At 46.0% G+C, this 27,370-nt stretch overlaps 1 long non-coding RNA gene across 1 annotated transcript; it reads left to right on the top strand.

Moving 5' to 3' along the window:
- Nucleotides 1-27,044, top strand: LOC131274015 (uncharacterized). Its single transcript, XR_011646181.1, has 6 exons — nucleotides 1-348; nucleotides 7,236-7,648; nucleotides 8,101-8,269; nucleotides 16,409-17,057; nucleotides 18,353-24,030; nucleotides 25,711-27,044. It is a non-coding gene; the product is annotated as an uncharacterized lncRNA (long non-coding RNA).
- The last annotated feature ends 326 nt before the right edge of the window (nucleotides 27,045-27,370 follow it).

The following is a 27,370-nucleotide window of genomic DNA, read 5'->3' as shown; positions in this document are numbered from 1 at the left end:
GGGCTGTCGTCCGCGCGCACGGGGAGGAGCGCGTTTCCTCGCAGCCCGGGGTGGGAGATGGATTTAGTTCTGATGGCAGCGCTGTAAGGGAGGCGCGGGAAGGAAAACTTTGTTAAGGAGCAGCAGCCTCTGTTGTCTGTGATCCCCACTGACCCGAAGAAGCAGCGCATTGTTGGGGGATTTCAGGCAGATGTGGGTAGAGAAACCCTTTCAGCCGCTCTGACCAGCGCGGGACTGCAGGAGGGGTAGGAAATATTGTCCTGCAGGTTAGCTGGGTGGATTTATTCAGCTGACTTAGAGGAGAGTCCTACAGCGAAGACCAGAGATGGATGCGATGCCGCGCAGGAGGTAAGACCCTTAGGCTTGCCTTGGTTTTGTTACTTTTCATGGAATTCCTGAGCCTTCCGGCATCCCTCCCCTTCCCAGAGCTGCTGGGTCCAGACAGAGGAGTGCCCTGTCTGATTTTGTTCGCATCTGCCCTGCATTTCTTCCCAGCGAAAGGGTATGTGTTTCACACCTACTGATTTCTGCTCATGTAACATTGGAGGTTTTTCAGAAATCAGGGCTGCCAGGCGCTGGTCTGCGCATGGGGGGCTGTGGGCCGGTTTGTCTGGAGAACGACGTCTGCCTGGTGGGGCTTTCCTCTGGGTCCCTGCCTTCCTGCTTGGCCTCCGCCCTTGGCGCGCTCCCTTGGGGCCCAGGGGGCACCGCAGAGGGGTTGCAGCTGCAGGTGAGCAGGTACGAGGTCTGCAGCCACCAGCATTTTGATAAAGGGAGCTGGCAGGTGACCAGTCCCCGGTCGATTTGGATTTTTGTGCAACTCAACCACTTTGGAGGGAAACAAAAAACCCCAAGGTACCTGAGGAGGTCTTGACAGTCTATTGATCTTACCTTCCGTCTCCTTTCCTCAGTTTCCCTGCCTCCCTCCCCTCCTCCACCCAGGGAGGCAGCGGGGAGTCCGGGTCCACGTCTGCTGGTTTTAATATCCAGACATCAGTACCTGGTGTTGGGGTGGGGGCAGGAGGGGGATGGGAAGGGCAGGCAGCTTTAGGGTGCTCAGCAGGCGCTCTGCTCTGGCCTACCGTCTTGCCTTTTTTCTTCTTGCCCCTAATCTCCATCCCCTAAAAATGAAAAAACTCCAACCCACACCCTATCCAATTCTTCCAAAAACTCTCATTTATGTACAACATATGAGTATTGGTCATGTGTTTCTTTACACCCACTCCTCCCTCCTCTTCCAGTTTGTCGTCTAAGGTTTAACTGACTCAAATGAGCCTAATAAATAATAGAAACCAAATTTCAGTTTCATAAATCAACGTTCTGTGTCTGCTGACTAACCCCTAAGGAGCGCTGGTCTGGCCTCCGAACAGAAGCAAATGCACTGGGGGTGCACTCAGCTCTTCTCAGGTTGGAGGATATGAAATGTTTAACTTGTGCAGCGTGAGGTGTTCTCATTATGGGATTTTGAAATTGTTTTAAGGGAAAGTACTTGGTCAAAATTTGAAGTGATATGGCTAAAGAAAGTAGTTATAGAATTTCAGACTTGAAAGTACTCCTCCCACTAGCACGTAAATAATTTATAGTAGAGATTTTAAAAAGGGGTTTAATTATTTGTTAATAGTTTTACTTCATGATGCCCTGCCTTCCTTTTTGTAATGTGAGCAGACTCTTCTCAATGCCAGACCAGGATCTTGCCCAGCCCTCCTCACTGCCCCCAGTCTCCATTCTCCCTCCAAATAGGGCACAAGTGAAAGCAAACTGTCTCTTAGGATGTCCATATATTTGGGAATCCTCTAAAGCAAAATTCTTTTTGCCCTAAAATCCATAACTCTATGTTGGTTCTTAGATACTAGGTTGCCTAGATCTCCTAGAAAAGGGCTTGTCACATACACAATACACACAAGTGACTGAAACGACACACCACATGTAGTTTCTAGGCTTGGAGCAAATTTGCTCTAAGAATTAGCATAGTGCTGGACCTAGCAAACCTCAAGTATTCTTTTTTTTTTAAGATTTTATTTTTCATTTCTTTTTTCCCCCTTCTCCCCTCCCCTGCCCCCAGTTTTCTGCTCTCTCTGTCCATTCCCTGTGTGTTCTTCTGTGACTGCTTCTATCCTTAGCAGCAGCACTGGGAAACTGTGTTTCTTTTTCTTGCATCATCTTGTTGTGTCAGCTCTCCTTGTGTGCGGCACCATTCTTGCGCAGGCTGCACTTTCTTTTGCACTTGGAGGCTCTCCTTACAAGGCCCACTCTTTGCACGTGGGGCTCCCCTACATGGAGGACACCCCTGCATGGCAGGGCACTCCTTGCACGCATCAGTACTACACATGGCCAGCTCCACACGGATCAAAGAGACCCAGGGTTTCAACCGGGACCTCCCATGTGTTAGGCAGAAGCCCTAAGCCCTGGACCAACTCTGCTTCCCCTCAACTGTTCTTAAGAGCTCACAGATGATCAAATGTTTGGCAGAGGGTTTAGTGTGAAGACTTTAAATATATATGTAAGACCTTGGCAAACATCTATTTATCACTTTGTTCTAAAGGGCTTTAAGGCAGTCTATAGGGATTCATAAAATATAGCAAGGCAGACTAAGAAGATGGGAAAGAAAGAAGGAAATTAAGTGTAGAGACACAAAATGGTATTAAGAAGGAGGCTAATACAAAAACACAAGGATAAGATCCTCTTCACTTGTTATGTTATGCAAGAATCATTCAACTGTAAATTTTCTAGCAGCCCACACAAAAAAGGAAATTGACCAGTCCGTTCATGTTTTATTTATTCATTGACTCATGCACTCACTTATTCCACAGACATTTGGTGAGGGCCTACTGTGCCAAGTTCTGTGAGAGGTACAGTGAAGCAGACAGACATCCTAATGGCACTTAATAGGGCAGAAAACAGACTGTCTCTTCAGATAGCACTTCAAACATTCATCAGGAAATCTCTCTAATGATCTTCTAATTACACACTGTGATAATAGCTATGAAGGGAGACACAAAATGTACCATGTCCAGAAGATGAAAACACAAAAGACACACTTCCTAAGGGAAGCACAACCATTCCTGATTCCAAGACCATGCTTTTTCCAAGCATGGTACATGTCATTTCCTTGTCAGATGTAAGGATTAGTTTCACAGGGTCATTTTTTAATGGAGTCCCTCTCCACGAGCTCCCGCTACCCTCCTGCAGCACCATCAGGTTGGGCAGCATCTCTCAGCCCCTTCCTGGTTCTGAGAATATGTCTACCGAGGGGTCTGTGAATTCTCTCAAATTAGTGGCTTCATTTTAATCATCCAGAGGCAAGCCTAAAACAGACGCTGGGGCCTCTATTTGCTGCTTATTTTCCCGGTTGAGCCTGGGGCAGACCTGGTGACCTTGGCTTACTGGCAAGGGTGAAGGGGAGAGGAGTATGAATAGAGGCGTGTGGGGGAGAGGAGGTGCCCAGGCTTGCACAGGCTGCACCTGGTGTCCACTGCCTTATCAGCAAAGAAAGGAGCTGTCTGATGCCAATTCTATCTTCACGTGGATGAAAGTTGCAGTAATTTCCTAGCAGCAGGTTTTGTAGTAAAAGCATAATGAAAAAGTTTCTGTTGCTATTTCCATAGTAATGGGTTAGATCTCCATTGAATGCAGGTCTAGTAATGCTGCAGAACCAACCTTGCATGCAGTAGCTTGAGGCAGGTGGTTTGGTGTAATGGTTTAGGGGAGCCAGACTGCCTGGCTTCAGATCCTGCTTTCTCCTCACTAGCTGTGAGACTTTGGGCAAGTGATTCAGCTTTTCTGTTCTTCAGTCTCTCTTCTAATGTGGAGATTAGTTTCTGGTAAATCAGTATTTCATGATTAATGAGCAGATTAATAAGTTATGTGTGAGATGTGTAGAACATATGTAAGGTTCAATATATCTTAGCTATCACTATTTTCATTAGTATGTACTGATATCATTTGTGTGGTCATTCCAGGATGGTTTCATAGAGGTTTTCATTATGACATGAGATTACCTTCATGGAGTAAATACATATTTGAAGTTAGTATTTTCCTGTACAACATATTTTGTGTGGTGTGTGTATTAATGAAGTCAAAACTTAGAAAAGGGAAGTGGACTTGTTCCACTGGATAGGGCGTCTGTCTACCACATGGGAGGTCCGTAGTTCAAACCTTGGGCCTCCTTGACCCGTGTGGAGCTGGCCCACGTGCAGTCCAGATGCACGCAAGGAGTGCCCTGCCATTCAGGGTGTCCCTGCATAGGGGAGCCCCATGAGGAAGGAGTGCGCCCCATAAGGAGAGCCAAAGCGCATGAGGGAAGACCCTGAGAGGGGCTTGGAGCCAACTCCCTCCTTCTGGAATCCAACCGCTAGGGGGTGTGTGCACCTTATCCCCCAAGCCCCAGGCTGACAGGTGGTGTTGACCCAGGAGTGGGGTCTTTCAGTTCTACAGACACAGGCAGATCCCTCATTCCAGAAGTTTCAGTCCCACCTGGGAGACACCACCTGGCCACCACCTGTGGAACCAGACAGTGAGTAGCCACAGTGGAAGGGAGGGAGGGCGGGAAGGGAGCCGGTGTCGGGAGGCCCAGAACCCAGGACAAGCCTCTCCCCTGCCATCCCCAGGCCCCTCAGTGGGTCTGACCTCTTTAGAGGAGGGCATAATCTTTTTCTTTGTAATGTAGCTATATTAAGTATAATGTGCATCTCAAAGTGCACATAAAGTGCACAGTCTAATATGTTTTGGTAGGTGTACACCCATGAAACCATCACCACAATCAAGATGCTGAACACATTCACCACCTGCCCTACCTGCACCATAGTTTGTAACCCTTTGTAATCCCTCTGCTCAGTTTTCCCTCCTCCCCAGACAACTACGGCTCTACTTTCTGTCTCTGTGGATTAGTTCGCATTTTCTCCTTATAGACATATAAGGGATTGACTGGACATACTCTTTTTTTTCTTCTCTGGCTTCTTCCACTCAGCATAACTATCCTGAGTTTCACCCATGCCATGGCATGCACAGTAGTTCATTCATTTTTATTGCTGATCAGTGTTCCATTTAATTACTGAGCAGTGTTCCTTTTAATGGCTATGCCATGACTTACCCACTTAGCTGTTGACAGAATTTGGGTTGTTTCCACTTTTTGATTTCAAATAAAGGTGCTGTGATCATTCATCTATACGTCCTTTTATTGAATAATCTTTATTTTATCATGGGTAAATGCCTAGGAGTAGAATGGCTGGGTCATAGGGTATGTGCATGTTTAACTTTTTAAGAAACTGCCAAGTTGCAAAATGTTTGTAGGATTTGTAGTCCCACCCACGGAGATGAGAGTCCTTCTCCTTCACATCCTTTTCAACACTTGGGATGATGGGTCTTTTTCATTTCAGCCAGGCTAATAAGTAGGTAGGAGTGATATCTCATAGTGGTTTTAGTTTGCATTTCTCTAATTACTAATGATTTTGAGCATTTTACTTCGTGTAGTTAAATACGTCACTGAAAAAAGATTTATCCATTCAAACTCTTGTCTAAATAAAAAATGAGTGTGTCATCTTGTTGAATATTGAGAGTTCTTTATGTATTCTAGACACAAGTCCTTTCTCAAATGTGTGATTTGCAAATATCTTCTCTCAGTCTGCTTGCCTTGCCCGAGGTCATGAAGATATTCTCCCATTTTCTTCCAGAAATTTTAAAGTTTAGGTCAATGTTTCATTTTGAGTTAGTGTTTGTGTAAAGGCGTGAGGTGTGGATTGAAGTTAATTTTTTAAAAGATTAATTTAATTAATTAATTTATTTATTCTACCCCCACCCCCCCGCCACAGTTTTCTTATCTCTGTGTCCAGTTGCTGCGTGTTCTTCTGTGACCGATTCCATCCTTATCAGCTGCACCGGGAATCTGAATTTCTTTTTCTTGTGTCATCTTCTTGTGTCAGCTCTCCTTGTTGCAGTGCCACTCCAGGGCAGGCTGCACTTTCTTTCATGCTGGGTGGCTCTCCTTACAGGGCACACTCCTTGAGCTTGGTGCTCCTCTACATGGCACGGCACTCCTTGTCCCCATGAGCACTGCGCATGTGCCAGCTCGACACGGGTCAAGGAGGCCCAGGGTTTGACCACAGACCTCCCATGTGGTAGGTGGTCACCCTATCTGTTGGGCCAAGTCTGCTTCCCTAAAGTTCATTTTTATTTGTTTGGATATCACTATTCAATTGTTGCAGGGCCATCTCTTGAAAGGATTATGCCTTCTCCACTGAATTGCTTTTGCTTCTTTGTTGAAGATCAACCCTGACTTCCTGTTTCTGTTCTCACACCTCCAAAGGCCAGGTGGTCTCACACCTCCCCTAGCCAGGGCTTGAGGAATAGGGCATGGATCCTGAGGGAAGGATGGAACCAGGCAGTGACCATGGATGTGTGAAATTGAGTCCTCGCTCATGAGGAGAGCCACGGGTGATGGCAAGACCAGGGGCAGTGGCAGGTGGGCTTGCTGGGAAAGACCCTGCAGAGGAAAGGGCTGCAGTTTCCTTAAACGGCCCTGGTGGCCAAGATCTCTCACTCAGGGCTCTCATATTCAAATTGCTCTGAAGGGACCCTTGTCCTCTGTTTTCTGTAGGGGTGCCCAGCCCTTTCAGAGGCAATTTCAGCTCAGAGGCCCCGGGTGACCTGAAGGTGTGGCACACCTGCATCATAGCACTGTGGATTGAACAGGGGCCTTCTGCCAGGAGCACCTATTTTGTTCCTATGGTTTTTTCCCCCCCTGGAATTCGTAATCAGAAAATATCTGTTCGTGGTCTACATGGTTTCAAGGAGTAACAATGATGAATCAAGAGGCTCAATGGTTGGTGTACAAACATAGCTCAGGACAAAACATGGGCCTTATTCATATCTTCTTTTTCTCAATGACTCTTCTAATGGTGAAATTTGTGTGGAATTAAACTTCAACAGCTCTAAACTATATAATGAGTTATTTTTAAGTTCATTTACAATGGCAGAAGAATCCAATCTCATCTGCATGACTCCTAGTGCGTGGGGGTGTAGCTAGTTTACAGTAAACAAGAATTTCTATCCTTTGGGCCCTTTAGTTCATGTGTGATGGCTAATTAGGTCTTTGGCTATTGTTTGGTCCAGGGTCAAGAATGCCACAGGCTGTGGAATAGGCATCTCTCCATGGAAATCTTTAGAACATGCTGGTCGATCTATATGCTTCCCTATGAAATGGGCCTCTTTGGCCGACCTCTGCATTTCCTCCCCTGAAGATTCCTACCATTTTGCCAGGGTGGCTGATGTACAGGAAGCTCTCCAGCTGTTTAAAGAGCATTCTAGCACCTGGGCTGTGGAGATGCAGATGCTGAAGTACAAGGTGGACAATGTCTGTTCTCAGATCCAGATGCTCAGCACCCACCTGGAAAAAACCAGTGCTGACATCCAGATGGTCAAAGGAGTTCTAGAGGATGCTGGCACCTGTTATATTGAGACCCAGAAGTTAAGGAATTCCTTGGAGGGGGCTGATGCTGAGATCCAGGGACTACAGAAAGCTCTGGAAGAGGCAAACCCATTGAATTCCCAGATCCAAGATTTCTTACAAAGCAGTTCAGAAAACACCAGCTTTGCACTCCACATGTTAAGCCAAGGCCTAGAAAATGCCAACACTGAAATTCAGGTGTTAAAGGCAGGTTTACACTACACAAATATGAGTTTACAAAATGCCAGTGTTCAGACCTACCTTTAGAAAGGCAGTCTGGGGAGTGGCAGTGTTTTAAGGACCCAGCACCAGGTGTTAAGCAGCAGTTTGGAAGGGCCCAATGCCGAGATCCAGAGGCTCTGGGGAGGTCTGGGAAATGCAAGTGCTTTCAATTTCCAGACCCAGCCCTTTATAAAAGGCAGTGTAGACAACAGCACTTTTGAGATCCAGTTATTAAGAGGTCAGTTGGACAGGGCTGATGAAGTGATTCAGTTGTTAAAAAGAGATTTGGAACTGCCATTGCCCAGACCCAAATGGCAAAGGACGATATGGAGCAGAGAAAAGCTGAGCTCCCAGGAGTAAGAGCAGAGTTGGAAAATGCCAGGGGAGAGTTAGAGACCCTAAAACAAGGAATGAAGGGTGCTGCCTTAAATTCCCAGACCCACATGTGAGAAAACAGCCTGCAGGAGGCACAGGCTGAGATATAGAGGCTACAAGTTAATGTGAGTAATATCAACATGCTACATGTGAAAATCCAGGAGCAGCAGAACAGCCCAGAGACCCTCTGTGCAGCCTGTGCTTCACAGGATCAGCTACAAAGGAACCAAAGTAAGTGGTAGGGAGGGTCCACCCTGGAGAGGGCAGAGTTGCTGGGACGTTAGCCTCTTTAGCCTCAAGCATGAGTCCCATCCGGGAAAGGGCAAGGGTGGTGGAGAGAGAACAAATCCAATAAACACACCTCCACTGTGCCCCGGCAGTAGCACAGAAGACCTGAGAAGCTATGTCCTTGCTCTCAGGTGGCTAATAATCTCTCCACAAAATTTCTCCTTTGGCAAACTGGATCTTTGTGATGAGGTGTGTGGTAATGGCAGAGTGTGCTTGTGGGAGTAGACAACCTGTTTGTGACTTCCAGCTATCACAAATGATGTGAGCTAGTACAAGTTGCTTACCTTTTCTGAGTATCACTTGCAAAATGGGGCAATAGGATTTGCTTCACAGGGAGGATCAAATGAATCAACACAGGTAACGCACTTAAGCTAGTAGGCAGGATTCGAACATGTATCTGACAAAACTTTCATGAACATCTCCCATGTGTCAGGGGTTAAAGATGAATAAGACATGATGCCTGCTCTTGAGAAGGTTACAAGATGCAAGATGGAGACAGACCAGTAAGCAAAGTCATATAGATTGGTGAAAGAGGTGTTAATTTAGAAGCAAGTACTGGGAACTGAGAGGGCGGATGCATCAAGAAAGGTGAGAAGGAAACTTTTGTGGAAGGGGGGAAGGAAATCTACTTATCTTTCATCTATCTATCTAATCATCTATGTAATCTATCTATGCAAGTTTCAAAAAGCAAAACCTTTACTGCATTGTGACTGTTTGCTCGGTCAGTAGAGGTGGGGTCTGGCTGCGGACGAGGGGTCGGTCCAGCTCAGGACGAGGGGTCGGTCCCACTTGGGACGAGGGGTCGGTCTCACAGGGGTTGCGCGGTTCGGCTGACGGGGTCACCCGGTGAAGCCGGCGACAAAGGGGTCACCCGGAGAAGCCGGCGACGAAGGGGTCGCCCAGAGAAGCAGGTGACAAACTGGGGACAAGGGAGGCCAGGCCCTTGTTGGGGGCTCTCAGGACTGGAGGGCGCATGGCAGAAAAACTACCGCGGAGACAAGGTAAACATGCAAGTCCAACTTTATTGAGGGAGAGGCAACAGTTTTATAGGGGCTGGGGAAGGCTGATTGGTCGAAGCCATGCCCTGTTCTGATTGGTTGCCGGCGAAAGGTCAGTGGGCGGTACTGGATGGGGGAGGGGTGGTGGTTAGGGATTGGCTGTCGCTGTTGCTGGGGGAAGGGGCAGGGTTTAGGGATTGGTGGCTGCTGTTGCTGGGGTGGAGGGCAGACTTGAGTTTCCCGCCCACGCCTGGCTGTTGCTGCTGTCAGGGGAAGGGAAAAGGGCAGACTGGAATTTTCCACCCTGCACCTGCGCAGGGAGAAGGAAGAAGAAGGGTGCCGCCCCACAAGGAATCGGGTGGCGCCATCTGGGAGAAGGGGCGGCCGCGGAAGCATGGCTGCCGAGAAGGGGAGACCCGAGGGCACTCTGCGCCCATGCCGAGCTTGCTTCAGGGGTGGCGGTGGGCCCGACCAACCACCCTTTTATGGGGGCAGCGGAATTAGGCCTACCGCGGCCGCTCCCCTCGCCAGGCCAGCAAACCACACTTCAGCCCGAGGGGTGACCACACTGCATGAACTCACTCTGACATTTTATATTCTATTCTTTAAAAAAAAGAGCAAAGCATGTCAAAACTGATAAACCAATTTTATGACCCACTAAAGGGTCGGTGATTACAATTTGAAAAACACTGGGCTAGAGGGGTGGGCAGGACTGGAGAGACACATGCTAGATTGGAAGGCCTGTGAGTGAGCTTGGCTTTCATCCTCCAGGAAATGTGGAGGCCCTGAAGGGTTTTAAGGAGAACCTCGAGATTCTGACTTGGGTGGCCGTGGAGGGTCCCCAACTGAGGAATTAAGGAGGAAGAGGAGCAACAAGATTTGAACATGCTGTCTGTGGTGCTTTGGGGGACATCCAAGTGGACATCACCTGCAGGCTGTCTGGAGTTGAGGAGAAAGGCCAGGGCTGAAGACACAGGCTTGGGTGCCCCGGGTATGTTGGTTCTCATTGCAGCAGTGGGAGTGGTGGGGTTTGCATGAGACAAAATGCAGAAGAGGGCTGAGAGTGGGGCCAGGAATCAACCTTCAGGATGCAAGAAGGGAAAGGTGTGTGAACCAACTGAGGACAGGGGAATTGGGAGATGTGCATGTCGGAAAGCCGAAAGAGGAGAGAATTTCAAGACGGGAGTGGTCAGTTCTGGCACATGCCAGAGAGGCCATGTAAAATAAGAAATGAAAAGCATCCACTGAAGCTGGGCAATTCAAAAGTCATAAATGAAGTTTCGGGGGAAGCAGATCATGGCTACTGGGCATGAATTGATCAGGTACATGAGTCTGTCAAGGAACGTAGCTGAGAGCGAAGGAGAGATGAGGGGAAGAGTAAAAAACAATGCACATCATCTATTTCTCCATTACAACATGTTTCTATTAATTATAAACAGTGTGGCAAATATGGAAAAATTGCAAGATGAGAAAACAAGCATCTGTATTGCCATGAAAATTTGCATGACTTCCAAGTGAACCCTCCCCCAAACCCCCACTACTATTTTGGTAAACTTGAGAGAGTGTCTCCAGATTCAGACAGGCTTCACCTGGGGTTTACAGAAAGGAAACAGCAAAGAGGTGGATGTTGAAGATAGGGGAGGAGAGAGGGAGGAGAGTGAAATGCACGATGAGTGATTGCCCTTGAAGAGGGTTGGGATGGTACTTGAATCTCTGAGGCTGGGAAGGGAGCAGGTGTGGAATTTGGTGAGCACCCTACTGTGCAGATGTGGGAACACGAGACTGCGAGAGCTGCTGTTAACCACATCTGTTTCTGGGTGGCATAGGAGGTCACTAGCTAAGGAGGAGGATGCCTGTAGGGAGCTGGGGGAGAGAAGGGATGGTTGGGAGAAGCTGCTGGAGAGATGGGGGCTGACAATTGAGGACTTGGCAGGCAGTGCCGAGCCCCTGCTCTTTGCCTCTGTTTCCAGTCAAGTCTAAGGAATCACTGGCCATGCAGACCAGTGCCTGAAGTCTTTCCTCCTTCCTGCCTCTCCTTGAGCCCCACTGCTGCCCTCCTGCTTTAGTAATGACTGAGAGGTGCTCCATCCTGGCTGTGCATTGGAGTCACCCAAGTACATGCCTGGGACTCATGTACAGAAATCTGATTTCTTTTGGTTGGGATGCAGCCTGAGCACCAGGAAGTCTTAAAACATGGACAGTCAGGGTGGAGTATCATTACTTTAACTATTCCTTAAGGGGCCAAATAGTAAAATTGAGACCTGTGGACCACAGTCTCTGTCATAGCTCCTCAGCGCTGTCATCTTGCACTGCTGAAGCAGCCGAAGAGAACGTGTAAATGAATCGGCGTGGCTGCTCCAGTGACACTATTTATAAAAAGAGGCTGCTGATGGGCTATAATTTAGCCACCCCTGGTTTGGACAACTGGTTCTGAGGCGTCAGAGAGCATAAGAATCTCACGTGGCTTTGTTAAAACTCAGACTGTTCAGATACAATTTCTGAAAAAGCAGGTCTGCGCTGGGCCTGAGAAGGGGCATTTCTACCAAGTTCCCAGGAGGCGCGATGCTGCTCGTCCAGGGAATACACTTTGAGAACGCGTGGTCCCCATGGCCTGTCTCTCCCTGAGATCCTTGCAGTTGGGTTCTGATGGATGTTTCTGGCCCAAGCAGGATGGCCTTTTTTTCTTGTTGAACCTGCACATTGCACCACATTGAAATATTTTCAGTGCAAAATGCGCCATCCATAAAACCCTTCAGGGCCTCCCATTGCGCACAGGGAAAAATCCAAATTCCTTCTTATGGGCATAAGATGTAGTGCTGGAAGGCTCTCCAGGCTCCACTCCCACCCCTTGCATGCCGGCCACACCCCAGGTTTTGCACAGATCAGCTCGTGCCATGCCCTTTTGTGCCTGCTTGCCTTTGCACCTGCCATTTCCCCTGTCTGGAAGACTTTTCTTGGAAATGATCCCCTGGCAAACTCTTCTTCAGTTTTTTTTTCAAAGTGTTTTCCTGATTAAAAATTTTTTAAAAAATGTTACAGCAGTTGTAGGCTTAGAGAAAAATCCTGCGGAAGGTAGAGAGCTTTGCCCATGATTAATGTTTTCCCTTAGTGGGTACATTTGTTACAATCGATGAACCAACATTATTATTATCATTTGATTAACTATAGTCCATAGTTTAGAGTAGGCTTCACACTTTGTTTTGTACAGTTCTGTTCTTTAAAAATTTTTTACTGTGGTAACATATATATAACATAAAAGCTCCCATTTTAACTGTTTCAGTATATACATTCACAATATTGTGCTACCATCATCATCTTTTCTGGCCAGAAGTTTTCCTTGGCCCCAAATGGGAACTCTCTACCAATTGAGTATTAATTTCCCATTCCCCACCCCCTCAATTTTTTTTTTTAAAGACTCATCTCAAGGAACATCTCATCCCAGATTCCCTTGCCAATCCCCCCCAGCCCAGGTGACAGAGATGACACCCTCTTTCATGACTCTATTCTAACCTGCACGTGGCATTTAATTAGTTCATCATCTGTCCCCTTCTTACATCTGTCTCATTTCACAAGACTGTAAATTCCTCGAGGGCATGAATCGTGTCTTACTGGTCTTTTTATAACAGTCCCCAGCTCATAGAAGATAAGGAATGTTGAACAATGAATGTATGAATGTTGAAGATATGAATGAAGAAATGAGTGTTGTGGCTCCATTTCAATAGCTGAGGTAGAGATGATACTAAAGAGCAGGATGTGGTGACAAGGAGGGAGGAAAGAGCTGAGACTTGGGGCTCCTGGTGACAGGATGAGCTCTTAGTGTGTGACACCTGTGAGGGCAGGTAGAGCAGGTGATGAGGAAGTCCTGGGATAGTCATGAGTGTGGGCAGGCAAAGTGGATGGAGATCAAGTCAAGGAAGTAAGGGAGACTCTGGATGGATGGACAACTTCCTCGAGAGATGGCGGGAATTGAGATGGAGACTGCATGGTGGCAGTAATGAGATGGGAAATAAAGTGACATGGTCAGAAAGCACATGTCTCAGCAGAGAGTTTTTCTGGGTAGCAGAGCCGAGAGTCCCAGGAGTACTGAGCCAGGAGTCTTGAGCTGCAGCTCCCTGGGGAATTGGGTAGTGGGATGGAGGCGTGGTCTCAGCAGCACTTCCCCTTGGGGAACCAAGCCCGAAGGACGTGGGCCTCAGTGGCCAGCCGCTGGCGGGTTCAGGAAGGCCAGCTCTGGGACATCCACCATCAGCCCCCGGTTCCCTCTCCTCCCACCTCTGCTGCAGCTCAGCTTCTCTGGCTGTTCCTGCAAGGCTGGAAGTTCTTCAGGGGGAGCTTGTATGACTTTACTGATGTCAAGAAGTCTTGGAGGAGGCTGAGCAGTTCTGTGTGTCCCAAGGAGCTCACCTGGCATCGGTGACCTCTGAGGAAGAGCAGGTCAGAGCTGGGGGCTTAGGGTGATTCTGACAGGGTTGGTGATTGACAAGGGCCTTTGGTGCTTTGACCTTCCTCCTCTAGGGGAGGGCACAGCCCATAACCTTCATGTCTCCTGTCAGGCAGGGAACAATATTGAATTCCTCTGAGCACCTTGCACTGGAGGCGGAAACCTGGACAAGAAACCCCACTGTCCTCAGTGCCTGATGGAGATTCCCTGAGGTCGACAGATGTCAGCAGCAGGGCAAGGCAGAGGTGGGTGGTAGGGTGGGCACCCTGAGAGCATGAGGGAGCATGTTTTTCCCTCAGCCCCTCAGGTCCCTTTGGGCTTCCTCTCCTGTCATCAATCTTGATTTTTTTTTTATCCCCCCCCCCCGAGGCTTGCTTGCCATCTGCTCTCTGTGTCTATTCGCTGTGCATTCTTCTGCGTCTCTGTATTCATTTTTGAATTTATCCCACCCCATCCTTGAGACTTGCCTGTGGTCTGCTCTCTGTGTCCATTTGCTGTGTGCTTTTCTGTGTTTCTACTTGTCTCCCTTTTTGCTATGTCACCTTGCTGAGGCGGCTCTACGTAGCACTTGCAGGCCAGTGGCTCTCGGTGATGTGCGGGCAAGGCTGCCTCACAAAGAGGCCCCAGGACACGAACCCAGGGCCTCCCATATGGTAGATGGAAGCTCAACTGATTGAGCCACAGCCACTTCCAGAATCTTGACTTTTTAAAATGCAGTTGAATGTTTCATTAGTAGGATAATAAGCAATAGTTACATTATAGAAGGCTTATGATAGCAATGTTACCCTTGAATTACATAATTTTTAGAAGTAGTTTTTATTTTCAGGTCATTTTGTGAATTCTGAATATAATAACTAGACTGTAGCCTATGTCGCAGAGTGCTGTGAAAAAAGAGAAACACCCTGTATTATGTTTATCTGCAATCATTTGAAAGTTTATTTCAGTAGTATAGCTGCAACATGTAGCTTTTCCATTGATATTACTACAAGTTGCTATTTTAAACCTCTATCCACCACAATTTAAAATAACTACTCTGGATTAAGTTGCTTCACATTAGTTTATTTTCATTCCTAAATAGATGTTACATATTTCTCAAATGCTGCTCCATTCCTTCATTGAACAATTTCTGAAGGTTTACTCAGTATCTTCTTCTTTTTTTAAAGATGTATTTTTTATTTTATTTATTTCTCTCTCCCCCCGCCCCAGTTGTCTGTTCTCTGTGTCTATTTGCTGTGAGATCTTTTTGTTGTTTTTGTTTTTTTTGTTTCTTTTTGTTGTGTCATCTTGCTGCATCAACTCTCTGTGTGTGCCGTGCCATTCCTGGGCAGGCTGCACTTTCGTGCTGGGCGGCTCTCCTTATAGGGCGCACTCCTTGCGCGTGGGGCTCCCCTCGTGGGGGCACCCCTGTGAGCCACGGCACTCCTTGCGCACATCAGCACTGTGTGTAGACCAGCTCCACATGGGTCAAGGAGGCCTAGTTTTTGAACCACGGACCTCCCATGGGGTAGGCAGATGCGCTATCCACTGGGCCAAGTCCACTTCCCCAGTGTCTTCTTGTTACCACCTGGGTAACAAGATTTGTTGACAAGTCCTGGATTTTCTGCAGCAACTTCATAAATTTCTATTGTTTCTCCTGATAGAGGAGAATAGGGTTCACTAGTAGCTTTTGCACTTTCCGAAGCACCCAGCTCATCTCGTTTGTTCAGTTTTGCCCCAACTTTGAGAAGACTAGAGGAAACAACATGTCCCAAAGCTTCCTGTGCAAAATTGCCGAGTCCCGCATTCCAGCACTGTTTTCTGCTGTTATTTGTTCATGCTTGCCTGGGAATTTCTGCACTGAGAGCAGACTGGGCCGGTGTGCAGCATCTGGGTGGCACCGGCACCCCCCCACACACCCCCTGGTCCACAGGTGCTGATCAATCTCGATTTTAATGTCAGTCAATCCCATGGCTGTGGAGGGCACACGAGCAGGAGACCCAGGCTTCCTGGGAAGGCCAGGCACTCACATTCGATTTGAGGAGCACCAAGGCCATCGAGGCCCAGGGTGGCCAACTGGACATCTGGGGTCGGCCTAAGGACGCGTCTAGGTTATAAAAGACCTCACTAGCTCTGGTCATTTCAGTTGACATTACCACCCAGGCCACAGGGTGCTCCTGAGACTGTTATGTGGGTGTGGAAAAGGCCGTGCTGCTTTGTGAAGCATCTTGAGAAGCTCTGGCCAGATGTTGTCCCAGGACAGCACACCTCGTATCCAGGGCTGGGACTAGGTAGGGACAGTCACGTGACGGGAAGCTGGGCCTCCCCGAGGGGCCCTGGCTGCTGCTTAGACCCTGGACACACCAGGGAAGGTGCAGGGAGGGGTCCAGCTCTGCAGGGAAGTGCGAGTTCTGGGATGGAAGTTGAAAGGAAAGACCCCTCCCCTCCCCTCTCCCCAACTTGCCGCCTCACAGACACCCTCCCCATCCTTGGATCATCAGTGACTTAGGATGTCCTCAGCAGACCCAGGCCCGCAGGCATCGCAGCTCTGTCCCTTTTCTGGGGCTGCAAGGGGACTGGGGAGCCACGTCAGTTTAGCTCCATGTGCCACAGCAGGGACAAGGACCACTGCCTGTGTCTAGCTGAATAACATCTCTCTATTTCCAGGTTTTTGAGCAAGGAGCAGCTGGACAACTGGCAGCACAGGAACAGGCCCACGGAGGACTGTGTCCATACTCAGCAGACGTGGAATGACATATACTGTGATGCCACCTACCAGTGGGTCTGCAAGAAATCCGTGGGTCATGACGTGGCCTGAGGGCAGAGCAGAGCTGAGGGGTCCCTCTCGGTGGCCAGCTCTGGGCCTCCTCCATGCTGCCTGCGAGTCTCTGGCCTCTGCTTGCTCTCTGGGGCTTCCACTTGGCCTCCTGGGTGTCCTGCCTTGAACTGTTGTTTAACCCTTTGGAGTCAGGATAGAATAGGGACCTAAGGAGGAAGGGGCAGAAAAACCTAATAAGCCTGGCAAGAGAAACTGAGGCACTGGCCTGCTGGCTAGTATGAATGTGCTGAGCACAGGGGCAAATTAGGAAGGAGCAGCTAAGAAGCACACACCCTGCAGCTTACAGCACACAGCACACACCCAGTGGATCTGTGATCAGGAGGCAACCTCATTATATGGCGGAAAGAGGGACAGGGCAAGGGGGGCAGCACCCCCACCCCACCCACTTTCAGGTTACCTCTTGCTTCATTGACAGTGACCAGAGGCTGATCACCGGCGGTCAGCACAGCCTGCAGAGCTCGTGGACAGCAGCCAGAAGCCAATCACCACCCACCAGCATCCCCTAACCCAGCCCCTAACCCGCTAAGGGAATTGGATCACCCAGTAGAGTTCCCCTGCTGTGTATCAAGCATGCCAATCAGGGCACACCTGGAGTCCTGTACCCCCATAAATCACGGACCCCATGGTAGAACTTTGCATTTTCCCCCTTTGCCAGCATCCCTGTAGGTATACTTTCCTTCTCTTTCCTCAACCCCATTAAATTCTTTGCTTGCCTGATTAATGTGTGGCTTGTCCTTGAATTCTGTCTTGAGAAGAAGCTGAGAACCTAGATACTGGTTCTGATCACACTTCAAGACATTGACCCCACATAAGCAGGGGAACCAATGGTGTGCCCTGGTGTGCTCCTCAGTGTCCACCTCCACAACCAGCACAGGCTGTCACCCAGCAGGTCCTCAGTAAACACTTGATGAATGAATGAAAGCCCTTGGCTTGTTAATTTTTTGGTTCTATTTTTCTTTATTAAAAAGACATGGAAAAACATTTGGGTCCTTACTGAAAATGGAATTTTTCTTGTTTCCATTTCATTATTGTTGATGCAGACATTACACTTCTCTGTTAGGACATGATACTTTATTCTGATTAAAGAAGGATCATTCTTTGTTCCAAACACAACAGTCTTGGATACACTTTCAGGAAAATTGGCTATGCTCTCCCTAAATCAGTTCCTTGTTTCCATTGCTTAAGGCAGAATTCTGAGTGGGATAAAACCTGGGGTTGGACTAAGGTGACATTCTCACCTTGTGTAGGTAAAAGGCTCATGAGGAAGTAGGTGCATCAGCATTTTGAACTTCTAACTAGTTCTAGTAAAAGAGGTTAGAAGACTTGCTTCCTCCCGGCGTCAGCAGCACTCTGTCCGGCTGACAATTCTCAGGTTGCTGGACTTTTTATCTTTTGGAGATGCCCTCTCCTTTTTCTTGCAGCTTCCATAGACTTCCAGATTCTGGCTCCTCCCCTTGGCTTTTGCTTGTTTATCTCTTATAGCCATTGTGTGCATGCACAGGGAACACTATGCAGAATTCTGGAGACAAGCCTCTGCAGCGTTCCTCCTCCGTAAACTTCCACTGCTCTCAGTCTCCTGAAGCTCCCATCCCACTTGGCCCTTGCCTGAGCTCAGTGAGACTGTCATGCCCCATTTGAAAAGCCCCTTCTTGCATGACCTCATCCAGAAAGAGCCTCCAGGAAGAAACGCAGGGGGTTGGAAGGCTTCCTTGTCTCAGTTTTGCTCTGCCTGTTCAATATCTAAAAACAATTATTTCATGTATTTTGTCTAGTTCCCTCATTGCTCGCAGCAAAAGGGCTAGTTGAATTATTCCACCATAACCAGAAGTGGTAATTTTGTCTTTGACGATACCTTTTCTTGAACAGAAACTTAATTCTATGGTATTCATGTTTATCAATCTTTTACTTTAGGGATTCTTCAATTTTTTTTTTAAATCAATCTTAGAAACTCCTCTTCTGTGCCAGGATTGAAATAACACTTTGCTATATTCTAGTTCCTATATTTGTTTATTTTTACCTTTATATAGTTAATCACCTGGAATTTGTTTTTGAGACTATTGTGAGATAGTCATCTACTTTTGCTCAAATATTAAATCATAACCTGTTCTTCAGTCATTTGGAAAGCCAAGTGTTAGAGGTTTGCAGTAATTAACAAGCTGTAGCTCAGTTACCATCATATGCACTGGGGAAAGGCTACCCCTCCCTCATAAGCCTATATGTCTAAGGATATTGCACTTTCCTGCAGTTTAAACAAAGAAACCAGGTAGAGGCAGGAGTAAAGGGAGACAGAGATCTTGGCTGTGTGCATATCAGAGGGAGATGAAAACATTCAGTGCCTGCATGTCAAAGGGAAATAAAGAAACCCTTTACTCCCTACAGATCTAAGAAACAGCCAGTCCTCCAGCTTTCCAAGAAAACTTAACTCCCTATCCCACTACCCTCTAGCCATACAAGGGAAATTTTTCACCTCTAGGGCTCCCCATTGGCCCCTGCACCTCACTGGGTCCCTCAACCCTCTCCCACTGACCATCATTTCCCCACCTAGGAAAGTTCTGTGTCAATTCAAAAATTCAATTCCCCCCCTTCCAGGAGTGGGCTAAAGTCTCTCTTCAGACCCCCACCATGGTGGTTTTGGGGCTGAAGTCTGTTCTTCAGACCCCCTCCAATGGGAGAGCTCCTCAATATATTCTCTGCCTGTGGTCATATCAGTCTCTGTGTCCCAGTGAGTACTGTTTTTCTCCAACACCAACTCTATCTAATATGAAATGTATGAGCTTGTTTCTGGATTCTTGACTGCATTTCACTGAGCTCACTTTTCCTTTATTGGAACCACACTGTTTTCATTGTTATATCTTTATGTTTTGTTATCACCTGGGGCAAGTCCCTTTGGCTTTTTCAAAAATTTCTAGCTCTGTTTTTGGCCAGGTCTTGGTGACTGCTGAATTTCACTGAAGGGCCACAGGTGGCTGGCTGGAACCTTACTACATGTGATTCTTTCTCGTTCCTCTCAAGCCTTTCAGTTTCATCACAAAGGTGTACTCCAGTCTTTTGCTAGAAAGATAGAAGCTCAGCTGCCAGTCTTCTACTGGCCTAGTGGAGATGCGGCATTTTACTGTGTGGTATAGAGATGTCTCCAGAATCCCTCTGCTTTCAGCCTGGCTGTACAAACCTCTCCTGGTATAAACCTCCTTTCTCTTCTGTAAGGGACTAATGCCTGGTTACGGGAGGTAGAGGAGTGAATGGGTATGTCTCAATGGTCTCCATAAAACCCTTATAAACAGTTTTCCTGTTTTCAGCCTACCCTGCCTTTAGAGGTAATGGATATTTGTGAATTTTGAGCTTGCTAGTGTTCTATAGCATGGATTGTCCCACTTTTTACTTACTCCCCCCATTACTGCTAAATCACTTACCATTCATTTACCCATTGCTAGCCTCCAAACTTTTGTTGCCATTTCTTCTCTTCTGTTAATTCCTCTTCCTTTGTCTTCATCCTTATGGGCTATTCTCTTCTTTATTCCTTTACTGCCATTATAATTGTTTCTGGGAGGAAGCAGCTACGAATGTATATATTTAATCTAGCCCTTTTAACTGGAAGTTCATGATATTTTCTAATAAGATATTAGGATACTAGGGAATGGCATTGAATTTTGTCTATCTCATATGTAGCCACTTTAACCAATATAGATATCATAAATCTTATTCATTCTCATATTTGTTTCTAGTTAATTGCATTGAGTTTTCTGTGTAAATGAAATTCTATGCCAATAACGATAACCATGATTGTTCTTTTCCAGAATTTAGACCTTTTCCTTTTCCTTTTGTTGTTGCATTGGTAAAGCTTCCAGAACAGTGTTGCCTGGAAGGAGTGATAGCAGACCTTCCTGTCTCCTTCTTTCCACTAATGTGACTGTTTCTGGTTTTGCACTATTGTTTATTGCTTGTTGTTGGTTTTGGATAATTACCCCTTATAAAGTAAAGAAAATTCCCTTCAGTTCCAAATCAACAAGAGTGTATTTTTAAAATTAGGATTGAATGTTGAATTGTACAAGTGGTTTTTCAATGTCTACCAAAATACTCATCATTATCCCTTACTCTGTGAACATATTGATCACATTAATAGTTTCCTAATGATGAATTTTCCTTGCGTTTCTTGAGTAGCAACCTCTTTGGCTATGGTATATTATTCTCTTAGTATGTTGCTGGATTTGAATTCCTGATAGTTTAGTCATTGTTTTCTTTTCTTTTTTTTTTTTTTTCATTTACTGTTGTAGAAGTGGAGAGACATTCAATTATTTGCATATAGAAAGTCCAGGACTCTGGAATGATCTTGGGAAGGAAAAAGATTTCAGTAAGGCCAGCAGGACTCAGGATTGTCTGTTCAATACCTGAGCTGCAACAAGATTTTCAAGTTCCTTTTGCACAGGGTGGGGAGTCACATGGTGATTTTATGAAAAAAAATGCCTTTCATTTTTAAGTGTTTGCCTGAGTACCAGATAGGTTTTGAGTTAGCATAAAGGTTTTGAATTAACATATAGCCCAAATTCCCTCTGGATGCAACTTTGAATACACATCCTTTCTGAACATTCAAAGTCTAAAGGGCCTATATTACTTAATTGAATTTCTAGGCACAGTTGGATACAGAATTAGATAATTTTGAATTCAAGCACAGGCTATATTTTATTTCCCCTTGAAGCAAAGTTTAATTTTATTTAAGATTCGGCATCCCTATTTTGAGAATCTCTCTGGACTGACTGGTATGTATATAGAGTTTGCATTGCTAAATTGTTTCCCAGGACTGGAGTGGTTGCCATGATTATCAAGGGCAGGGCTGCTCCTTCTCACTGTCCCTCAGGCACAACTTAGTTTTAATTACGAAGAGATAAACAGCCTCCCAACCATAGCCTGGGGGCCACTGGCATTTACCTGCATTTCCTGTGGCTCCAGATCCATCAATTAATTTTATTTTACCCTTAAAGGGTTTATACTTTTGTCTTAAAGAGGTGATGAAGGGCGATGCTCACTTTTCTGTAACTACTTCCTGCTGGCCTTGGCTTGTAGTCATTCCGTAATGTAAGAAACAAAGATTAGATTAGTTTTCACATAAAGGAAGAAAATATTTTTTAATGTAACCTGGCAGCCTACTGCCTCAGTCTCCCACTCCCATGTTAAGCAGGAAGAATGGAAATCAGCTGAAGCCAGTGCTATAGGCAGTCAAAAAATGACCAAGAAAGAGCTAAGAGAATACCAATTCAGCACTAAATTCCATTCCTTATTTGGCAAAGAGGAGCAGGTAAAAACTAAAATGGTTGGAATATGATGACGGAAGCGGTGAATCACAAACTTTTGCGCGGGCAAGTTAGATCTTCTCGGATAGGCTGTCACTTCTGAAGTATCCAATCTGAAGAAACAGAGGAATGGCTTGCGTGCTAGGCTTAGGGCTATAAATTGTGACATTTTTGTTTGCTTGGTGCGCCAGCCACGTTTTCTGGTTGTGTGCCCCTTCTTGCAAGATTGAGAATAACTCTTTTCTTCTCCACAATCGGGTGAGCCTTATTTTCTTCCAGAAGAAGATTTTTTTCCAACAGGTTTGGGACCTCATCTGGGATTCTGAGCCTTCAGAGAGCATACCCCTGGGGTGGACGATGAGAAGGCGTGCCCCACTGTTTAAGTGGTCTTGGACTCCACCGGCAGGGGCCCCACCTCTTGCAGCCAAAAGGCCCGAGAACAGACGCTTAGATCTGCCAATTGTGGACTAGAAAAAGGGAAGGGAAAATCTGCCTCTCGTTGGCCAGGTGACTCCATGCATGGACCAAGGTAAGAAGAAAGGCTATTAAGTATTACCTTGGTGGATGGGACTTCTAATGAGTTGGAGGTTCACTGTGTGTGCCTGAGAATTGTGACATACGGCGGGAAGTGAGTGCAGAGTCCCGATTCGCATTTCCCTTCTCCCTTGAGGGAAAGGGCCAGAGACGGACAAAGCAAAAGATTCAAAAGAAAGAGACCCAGACAAGATTCAGAATGGGAAATAGAGGCAGTCGGTCAACTGGGAAAAAGCAGAAGGGGGTATGTGTAGTATCCCCCAAAGACATTCCTCCAGATACTCCACTAGGGAGGATGTTAAGGCATTGGACTGATAGTGATTGGACCAAGGGAAAAGACAAGAAGAAAATGATTCAATACTGCTGTTGTATCTGGACCAAGGAAAGTATTTTACTACCTGGTGTATTCTGGCCAAAATATGGGTCAGATGAGGATTGGCTTTGTGCTGACCTTGTACTGTATGTTAATGGAAAAACACCCTTCTCCAAAGAAGAGTCTGACTATGCTATGTGCTGGTTAAAGGGAAAGGGGGCCACTTTCTATCCTGTGAAAGCTGAAAATCCAGGCTCCAAGACTAAGCTTGCAGAAACTAAGGCTGCAGAAACTAAGGTGGCAGAAACAAAAGCTGTAGAAACTAAAGCCTGGGACCCCCTGTCTAATCTCCCTCCTCCTCATGTTCCCTGTCCCCTCCCAGGAAAAGGGTCATTAGACATGGAGGGCCCAATAGAACCCATTCTAAACCCTTGGGAACTGGAGAATCAAGCAGGGTCAACAGCCGCACCGGTTACAACCCACCAACAGCTGAGGAAAGAACTGGAAGAGTGTAAGAAAGATATACACAGTTTTCCATTTGCCAGAGCATCTGAGGAGAAGAGAGTGAAAAAACAAAACTCCATTCAGCCGTTGTATCCACTGAGAGAAATCCCAATGGGGCCAGGGGAGATTGGCTATGTCAATGCCCCAGTGACAAGTACTGAAGTAAGGAACTTCAAGGAGGAGATGAAATCTCTAATGGAAGATCCAGTGGGGCTGGCTGAACAAGTAGATCAATTCCTGGGTCCTAGATTATACACCTGGCCTGAACTTATGTCTATACTGAATATCCTCTTTATGGGAGAAGAAAGAGGAATGGTGTGGAGGGCAGCTGTGAAGGAGTGGGACAGGCAGCATCCACCTGGACAGGGGGTGATGGCAACAGAACAGAAGTTCCCAAACACAGACCCTAATTGGGATCATAATGACCTGGGTGACAGAACACAAATGAAAGATTTTAGAGACCTCATTATACAGGGGATCAAATTGGCCGTTCCCAAATCTCAAAACTTGAAGCAGGCCTTTGAAGTAGCCCAGGAGAAGGATGAAATGCCCTCTGCTTACCTGCAACGATTGAAGGACCAAGTGAGGAAATATTCAGGGATGGACACTGATGATCCTGTGGCTCAGGGAATGTTAAAAGTCAGCTATGTAAAAGGGTCTTGGCCTGACATTCAGAAGAAGATTCAGAAAAAAGAAGGATGGATGGATAAGCCATTGGAAGAGTTATTGAGAGAGTCCCAGAAAGTGTTTGTAAGGAGAGAGAAGGAAAAGCAGAAACAGAAAGCAAAGGTCGTGATTAGCAGTCGATCAAATGGTAAGTAAAAGACTGGAGATGGGTCAGGGAGGGAATCGGCAGAGGGAAGATAAAGATGCAACTTGGTCTTATTTAGATAAGGGGACAAGGAGAATGCAAGGCTCTGCAGGGTGCTCTGACTGGGAGGATGGGTCATTTCAAAAGGGAATGCCGGAGTTTAATGAAAGAGAGTCTGGTAATTCCCCTCATGAATTTTGAGGATTCAGGAGGTCTGATGCTCCTCACTTCTAAAGCCCACTGGGAGCCTTTAGTAAATCTAACGGTGGGCCCATATCATAAAAAAATTACATTTCTAGTGGACACTGGCACAGCCTGATCCTTCTCTCCCCAGAGGAACCAAATTCTCTGGAAGTTCCCTTACAGTCTCATGGGTAAAAGGAGAAGGATTTGAGGTCCCCATTCTTTCTCCCACTAATATTTGTTAGGCAGACAATCAAACTGTAAGCCCTTTGTTGTACATCCCAACCAGGTAGAAACATGGAGAGACCCATCATTTCCTATCTTTGTGAATGAAACACATATGTTTCCTGGGCCTATAGATGACAGACTACCCTTAAAACCTGATGAAGAAGGGAGGAAATATATAATCTTTTTTTTTAAAAGATTTATTTTTATTTATTTAATTCCCCTCCCCTCCCGCCGGTTGTCTGTTTTCTGTGTCTTTTTGCTGTGTCTTGTTTCTTTGTCCGCTTCTGTTGTCGTCAGTGGCAGGGGAAGTGTGGGTGGGGCCATTCCTCGGCAGGCTGCTCCCTCCTTCACGCTGGGCGGCTCTCCTTATGGGTGCACTCCTTGCGCATGGGTGCACTCCTTGCACGTGGGGCTCCCCTATGCGGGGACACCCCTGCATGGCACGGCACTCCTTGCGCACGCATCAGCACTGCACATGGGCCAGCTCCACACGGGTCAAGGAGGCCCAGGGCTTGAACTGCGGACCTCCCATGTGGTAGACGGACGCCCTAACCACTGGGCCAAAGTCCGTTTCCCGAAATATATAATCTTATCCTTCCTTTTGATCATACACCATTATATATTGGAAAAAGTCGCCCTTGCATGCAAACAAAAAATTGGACTATGGTTACCATGACAAATAATGGTACAAAATTATTCATAACTTTGTTTCCTTCACATAATTCTTCAGTAACTGAAAAGCAAAATTATAATTGTCCACCCGAAAAACCTGAAAAGAGGGATGGCAGGAATGCCATATAGGAAGAGGATCTGTCATTTTTAATGATTCCTATTGAATAGTGAGGGAAAGTGCTTCTATGGAGACCCCCAATGAATATAATGATAGATTTATATGGTATGGACTTAACAAGGGTCAAGAAGTTAGACAAGTGCAATGTCCTTTTTCGGAATCTCTATTCTTGGGTGAACAAGTGGTATATACTAACAATTTCACTGTTTGGAAATGTAAAGGAAAATGGTTACCAACCCCTTGAATTAATGACACCTATAGTCTTAATATACATAAAAACTTGTGGAAAGTATTTCTTGGAATTGCCCCTGCTTATGAATGGATTGATAATTACAGTCAAACAGGTTAATATCTACAATTAAATCAAATCTATCCATTGAAAGCATGTGTTAGGGATCCTTTCATATTCATTATTGGAAAAATAACTATAAAAGATAATGCCTTGTTTTATAAAAATGGTGCCTTGTATACATGTCTTTCAGAAAGTGTGTTGCAGGATTGAGACACCGTCACAACAGCCAGAAGACGACGAGGTATATGGATTCCCATGCAAATTAACTGAATATGGCAGTCATCACGTGAAAGTCAGCTATTGCTACACATGGCGCAAGAAATCATGAAATGGACGAAAAGATTTATTGGACTCCTAATAATTAGTATAATGGGACTAATTGGAATCATCAGAGCTGCTGCAACTGCTGCTGTCGCTTTGCATGAGACTGTTCAGACTCAACAATATGTGCACGATTGGCAGAAAAATGCTACTGACTTGTGGCATAGCCAAGAACACATTGATGAACAGTTAAATAATCGGGTTAATGATTTAGAAATAGCTGTTTTGCATATTGGAGATAAATTGTATAATTTAAACTTGTTAAGGGGATTGAAATGTGATTGGAATGAAAGCCACTTTTGTATTACTCCTCTTGCCTGTAATTCATCTGATATAGGAAAAAAAGAGTAATCATTTGCTAGGCCAGAAAAGTAATATCTCTGAGGAAATAATTGAATTACAAAGAAAAATATTAGAAATGTCTCCAAATCAAATTCATGTAGCCAATATCAAGGATATTTTCTCAGATATGCTTCACATATTACAAAATTTAACCCAGTTACTTGGTGGAAATCACAGCATTTCCTGTCAGCTTTCGGAATAGGGTTAATCATATTTGTTTTGTTGCTCATGATTCTTGCCTGTGCTGGATACTGCTTTCAAGGAACATTGCAAAGCGTAATAGCCAAGGGACATGCGAATAATCTGGTGCTAGCAAAAGCACTTCAATCACTTCCCCTAGTCGAAGAGCTTGGCTGGTAGTCAATGACGGGTAAGACTCTCAGAGGAGGGCAACCTAAGACAGGCACAGTCACCTCGACTAAAACAAAAAGGGGAGATGTTGGAAACTGAGGCACAGTGGCCTCACAAGGAGAGACGTGCTGTCTCCATGCTAGTACTGTCTCCATGCTAGTGCTGTCTCCATGGCTATGCTTGCACTCTCAGGAATGCAGTAATTAAGAGTTCCCGGCAAATGGGATGAAGCAGTTAAAGGCAGAAAGAAAAGATGAGCACATACCTTTTGTAGTGAATAGAAAACATAGACTTTGTACCTTCAGATGAGATTTTTAAAAATTCCTTAGACTGTGGCTAATGCTGACAGTTAACTGCATGTTACTGTTTGTTGTCACGTAGGCTATGTGTTGCTCCTTGTTGTCACATAGGCTACATGTTCCTGCTTGTTGTCACGTAGATTGGGGTATATAGAGAGCTCCTTGTAAACAATAAAGTTGTCTGATGAGTCTCTACCCGCAGATCCCCTGATCGCAGCTCTCTTGTTCTTTCTTTCTTTTTCTTTCTTTCTTTCTCTTTCTTTCACTCTCCTTTTTCTCTTTTTTTCATTTCTGATACACTTCAGGTCCAAATCTCCAACAATCCCCAAAGAAATTGGAATCACTGTATTCTCTGAAAAGGAAGTAAAATAACTAGAACAACTGGGGCATCGTTAGATAGCCAAGGGAAGTGCTCCTCCCAGACAACCAGCAGTTGTTGAATAAGCAAATAATGAGGGAATTACTAGCAGTTTTACACCAAGGTAGCCACTGGGGAGTAGAGGGCATGTATGACCACATCCTCAAGCATTTTGGGTG

Source organism: Dasypus novemcinctus, chromosome 17 (genome assembly GCF_030445035.2).
Source record: "Dasypus novemcinctus isolate mDasNov1 chromosome 17, mDasNov1.1.hap2, whole genome shotgun sequence".
Taxonomy (NCBI): Eukaryota; Metazoa; Chordata; class Mammalia; order Cingulata; family Dasypodidae; genus Dasypus; species Dasypus novemcinctus.
The sequence above is the reverse complement of the archived record's forward strand: the minus strand, read 5'-3'. Positions and strand labels throughout refer to the sequence as shown.